Source organism: Chiloscyllium plagiosum, unplaced genomic scaffold (assembly GCF_037043375.1).
Source record: "Chiloscyllium plagiosum isolate Xiang-an unplaced genomic scaffold, Cpla_swu_hap1 HiC_scaffold_30, whole genome shotgun sequence".
Classification (NCBI taxonomy): domain Eukaryota; kingdom Metazoa; phylum Chordata; class Chondrichthyes; order Orectolobiformes; family Hemiscylliidae; genus Chiloscyllium; species Chiloscyllium plagiosum.
Window position 1 is genome coordinate 4,770,318 of NW_028270168.1, and position 6,000 is coordinate 4,776,317.

A 6,000-nucleotide genomic window follows, 5' to 3' on the forward strand; every position below is an offset into this window, starting at 1 on the left:
CCAATGCTGGCCAGATTCCCTACCCTGTTCCCAGCATCATTCATTTTAGCTGAAGAAGCACATTTGGAATACCATTATCTTGACCGGGCAGGCAGGCAATTAGGTTCAGTCAGAATCATGTTAAAGGTAAGAGTCTGACTGGGGTTCTTTTAGTCAGCCTCTAATTTCCCAAACTGACAATATCAGATGAACTGCCTGACAGACACTGCAGGCTAAGATTCCAGCGTTGCAAGTTGTCTCTTTCCTTCTTTGGGTGGGGATACATCTAAAGGTCACCCTGGAGAAAAGCTCCTGCTCCCCACATGCCAAAACCCAAGCTGGGTGGAGAGAAAAAAAAAGCAAAACATGTAATTTTTCTTTGCAGGGACTATTTATTGACTCACTCAGACTCACAGCTCTTCCCGGCATGGCAACATGTCCATTCCAGTGACTGAGGACAGCCGGACAGCCTCTTCCCTCATCTCCAGCACCCTGCCTCCATTTCCTCACATTACTAACCCTGCACGTCCTCTGCTCTGCTCACTCCTCCACACCAGAAACCTCATTATCTTTCTCCCAATGGCTGTGCCTTGCTGGTCAAGTGGGCCGTGCTGCAGAGAGAGTAAATCCCTCAGAGGTAAAGCTGCCTCCTGCACTCCCCCCCTCCCCCCACTTCAGCCCCACTAGCTCAGATACTGGCAGCTTGCAGGGATCTTCAGCTCAGTTAGACTCAGGAGCACATCACTGTCATGTCTCTGCAGCTGGCTGAGGAAGAAACAGCCCAGGCTGGTGGCATCCGGTGGGCTGGGCCAGGCAGGAGAGGAGCCTGTGGTGTGGGTAAGCAGGGTCTTTGTGCACAGTCACAATCTGACTAAGGAGCAGCAGGCAAGTACGTGAGTGACAGTGGCCCTCATTACACAGAGGCTGCAGCTCCTTGTGAGGACCCAGCTGCTTCCAAAATGGCTGCTTCCATGGACAGGTTGTTGGTTGCCACGGACAGTCGGGGCCAGCAAGCTCATAGGCTTCAGGAAAAGCACACGAGCCTACACTCCATCTCCTTATTGGTGCTCAGCAGTAACAGCTATAGGTAAGTGGACGCAAGGGTCCTGAGAGGTGGTTGGGTGCCAGCATCCATAGACATAGGATGGGTACTGCTGCTATCCTGAGATGTTATTGCTGCCTATCTAAGATGGCAGCCTGGAGGAGCACACAGCAAGCTGGAGTCACCAAGGTGGTAATTCACATTGGGAATTACCTTTCTGGCATTGGGAATATAACTGGAGAAGTTATTATCAATGGGACTGTTAACAAGAAATAATTTCCCTTAGCAGGCACTTTGCCACTCCCTAATGAGAATCTTATCTCTGTGCTCAGAACTGTCTTTGAAAATGCAACACGTTGCTCCCAACACATGAAAGGACTCGCCTGACTTCTCATGCAATGACCCCATGTTTCTCAGATTAGGCCTTCTCAGAATTTAGAAGGCGAAGGAATGATCAGATAGAAATCTTCAAGGTAATAACAGGAAAAGGCTTAGTACATGAGGATTTCCACTGGTTGGGGATGCTAAAACTGTAGGAATAGTCTGAGGGAATCAGGGCCAGACTGTTCAGGGGAGATGTTAGGAAGCAATTCTACACATAAAGGGTGGAAGAAGTTTGGAACTCTCTTCCACAAATGATAGTGGAATCAGTTGTTAATTTTAATCTGAGACAGATTATATTTTGTTAAATAAAGAGATTAAGGGATATGGGCCAAAGGCGGATATATGGAGTTAGGCCACAGATCAGCCATGATTTCAATGAATGTTAGAACAACCTCAAGGGCCTGAATGGCCTCCTCCTGTTCCTATATTTCTATATCATTCAGACTCCTGAAAGCTTCCACCCCGCGATGTATGAATCACAGAATAATCTCTTTGGTCCTTATGTAGCCTCAGTTGAAATGGCCAATTCTAAGACCAATGTACTGCACAAAGCAATGTCAGGTTTAGTATGGTTTAAACAATGACATTATTGAATGGTCAGTTGATATTATAAATGTGATCTATTATTACATAATGATTCTGAGTCTTTAACAATGGAAAAGTGTTGTACTGAGGTGGAAGTTAAGGTGAACAAGTCATTTCTGGAAGTTTTTTTATTTGTTTCTAAATGAGTTGCCAATATTCTTTACTCAGGCAAATGATTTGTTACCATGTTGACCACTGAGAAGTCACCATCTGCCCTGCTTCTATCAGATTGCTTGTAAACTGGGGTTATAGGGAGGTAAATTAAACAACATATGATACAAATAACATTTTTCAGGATCTCTGATAAGTGCCACAGGCTGGGAACCTCACTTGAGAAAACATTTCACCCAAAAATGGGAACGATCGTCCCCAGGAGTATTCCTCTTTAGAATGAAACCCATTGTGTCTGGAAACAAGCTGCTGCTGCTGTTCTTACATTTGTAACAGGTATGGCCAATTTGGTATAGCTTTGGCAGTATCTGGGAACTGGTGAGGAGGGTGGAAGGGATTTGAGGGAAAGAAAATCTTGTGAAGCATAGCATCATCAAAGCTAATGTGCAAGAAGTCTTTCAACGATGTCTTAAAATCATTTGATAGCAGTATATTCCTTCACACCTTAATGCCTCCTCAACAAATGTTCCACGGAGGATTCCCTGTAGTTTAGCAAAGAATCTAGGTCTGATTAGTTTTGTTATCCCGAATGTTAACCTGAATCTCTGCTATTTAGGCAGACAATAGTTGATCGCATATCACTTTTGATGAGAGAATCTAAACGTTTTAGCCAACATTACCTATCAGCCAACATCACCTTGTGTTTTTTTTCCCTTGTAATGCTTGATGGAATGTGGTCAACACCAGCAAGACAAGTATTCTGTTACCCATCACCTGAGCGTTTGGCTCAGATATATCAGAGGGAAGTTCGAAGTCAACCACATTGCTGTGGGCCTGGAGTCACATGTAGACCAGACCAAGTAAGGATGGCAGTTTCCTTCCCTAAAAGGCATTAATGAACCAGATGGGTTGTTTCCTGATAATCCATGATAGTTTTGTTGACATGAACTTTAGTTTGCAAATATTATCAATTGTGTTTAAAACCCATCAGCTGCCATAATGTGTTTAGACTTTTATTCCAAGAGTATTAGCTTTGGTTTCTGGATTACAAGCCGTTGACATTCCCACTGCATTCCGTCCTTAAATGTGAAAATTATTGTTGCTTTTCCTCACTTAACATTGGACAATCGTAAAATCATTGAATCGCTAGTGTGCAAGAAGACCACTCAGCCCATCAAGTCCACACCAAAAAGCATCCCACCCAGACCTACCCCTCGACCCTACCTCTGTTACCCTGCATTTCCCATGGCTAATCCACCTAACTTGCACATCTTTGGACTGTGGGAAGAAACCGGAGCACCCAGAGGAAACCCACACAGGCATGGGGAGAATGTGCAGACTGCACGCAGACAATTGCCCGAGGATGGAATCAAACCTGGGTCCTTGGCACTGTGAGGTAACAGTGCTAACCAGTGATGGTGTAATGTGCTTCATTTTTTTTTAAGATATTCTGGGAAATGTGATAATATCCAGCAATAGTTGAAGTACAAGAATGTTTTGCACAGAGGGTGAGGGAAGTACACTTTAACTTCCTTTAAGTTTGCAATTTTATTCAAGTTTTATCTGTGGAAGATTTACCTTTATGAAGAAACATTTTAGTTCCTCAGCATACACCTTGCAGCCTTAAATTAAAGAATAATTTTCAAGGCAAAGGTTGATGACAGTATATTGGTAAATTATTCTTTAATAATTAATTTCTATTTATGATAAAGAAAGAGACAGCAATTTTAAGTCAAAGATTATTACATGCTGAGCACCCCCTTATGGTCTGCAACAATCATTGGGCATAGAAGGTGCATTCACATCACAACTTGTGAACCAGAAAAAAATTTGTTCATTAGAATATAACTCAAAAAACAAAATAATTTAATCAAGTGTAATAATTAAACCCAAAAACTAATGGTTTACACAAAGAGCAGAGTTATTGTTTGTCATTTTACCTGATCTATTTCTCTCTTCACTACTATTAAAAAACTTTGCTGCCGTTAGTTCATTTTGCTATCACATTGAATCAAAGCACCAAGGAAATACATTTGGCACAAATTATTTTAACGTTCATAAAGTTCTTTCAGCTACAATTCTACTTATGCTCACTTATCAGTTTACTGAGGAGCAGGAACTTGCATTTTAATAACCTTACATTGCCTAGAGTTGTTCTAAATATCTTTTGATCAAGGAAATCTTTGCTGAAACAAAGTAGTACATTTTGTAATTCTTAAGAATCCCTTAGAAAACAGGGTGAGTAATTTCACATTAATTTAACGATCCATTTTATCTGATCCTAACTCATGTTCTGCTGATGAAGCACCCAATTTAATGACATCAGCATAACATCAGGATTATGCTTTAAAGTGTGGCCTTTGAATGTGCATTTTTCAGCTTGGACATTCCTGGTTCCCGAGGCCAGGAATCACCTCAACACATTCAGACTACTTGGCTAGCATTCCTCAAGTGCTTCCAATGTGATGAAGTCTTCAGGCCTCGGAATACTTTGTTCCCAAGTTTTATTAAAGCCATAAGTCAAAGCCAGGAGCTCATTCTATGGATGACACTCATTCTATGGATGATTATTGTGAAATGCTGTTCTGTTTCAATGTGGATCCAGTCTGATCTGACACACTATCTGCTCAGTCTCCTTTAGAAATTGTGTGGGAGGAATTAAGCTAGTAAAGGTAATAGATAAATTGTACAAAATTTAAACCTTTTGGTCTTTGTCCTCATTTACCATTTGATTAATGTCAAATATCATTCAAGCTACAAACCAATTCAGGCTATTCTTTAAATTTCCATTTTCTAATGTATTGAAATAACTTCAGTTATTCCACACCAATATAATCAACCAATTATGTTTACTCTGTATCATATTTTCTGATTTTTAGCTTGTCGGAGATTGGACATAAATTGGGAAATGAGCAGCTAGGATGCCATAGAGGCCCCAACTCATGAGCAGAGAAATTGCCCAGGATGTGGAGCCTTGTGATGGACTGGTTCACATTGACTGCTCCCCCACCCCCCATTAGCTCAGTGTCTGACGCTTCGGTGAGGTACATTGGAACTTGCCTGCAGACTTATTCTGGAAATGTTACACCAGTTATTACCTGGTCTTACTCACAGATTGGCTTGTGCAACTGGATTCAATATTGCAAATGACTCAACCCAATCACCATCCCCAACCTCTGACCCCTAACTCCTGACCAATCACCAACCTCAACCAACTCACCCGGACCCAATGTAACTGATACCCCACCTACCCAACCACCCAAATACACCTCCCACACTTGACTACACTCAAGCCAAACAAACTACCTTTTATTTTCTTTATGTTTTATTTTCCCCAAACTACCGCTGTTCACTGGTACTACAGCTGTAGTGCTTATTCCTGCCCCCCTACCACTATAGTATCTGTGTAGTGTGTGTTGTGTAGGGACTCAGTAAAAACACTATTTGTGTAAATAATTTTATTCAATATTCCACCACCAGGAAAATCACCCATGTGGCCAGGGAACCAATGACAAGCAAAGTCCGATAGAAGTAATGGCTAGGAGAAAAATGTGAAGGGGGAGGGTAGGGATTACATCAAACTGGACTTGGAGGGGAAAAGCACTCCAACCATCCCCAAAGGCAGAGAGAGCATTGGACAACCTATCTGCTCTTCCACTCATCCAATCACTCACATACATTTTCACACATCCAATCACCTAATCATTCACTCACCCAATTACCCACTCACCCAATTAACCATTCACACACACATCCAATCACTCACACAATGAGAAAGTGAGGACTGTAGATGCTCACCTGCATTCACACAACATGGGTGCTGGGGAAAAATAAGCACTACTGCAGTTAGGCAGTACTGTGTGGGGAAAGAAAGAAAAGAAATAAATAGAAGTGTCAGA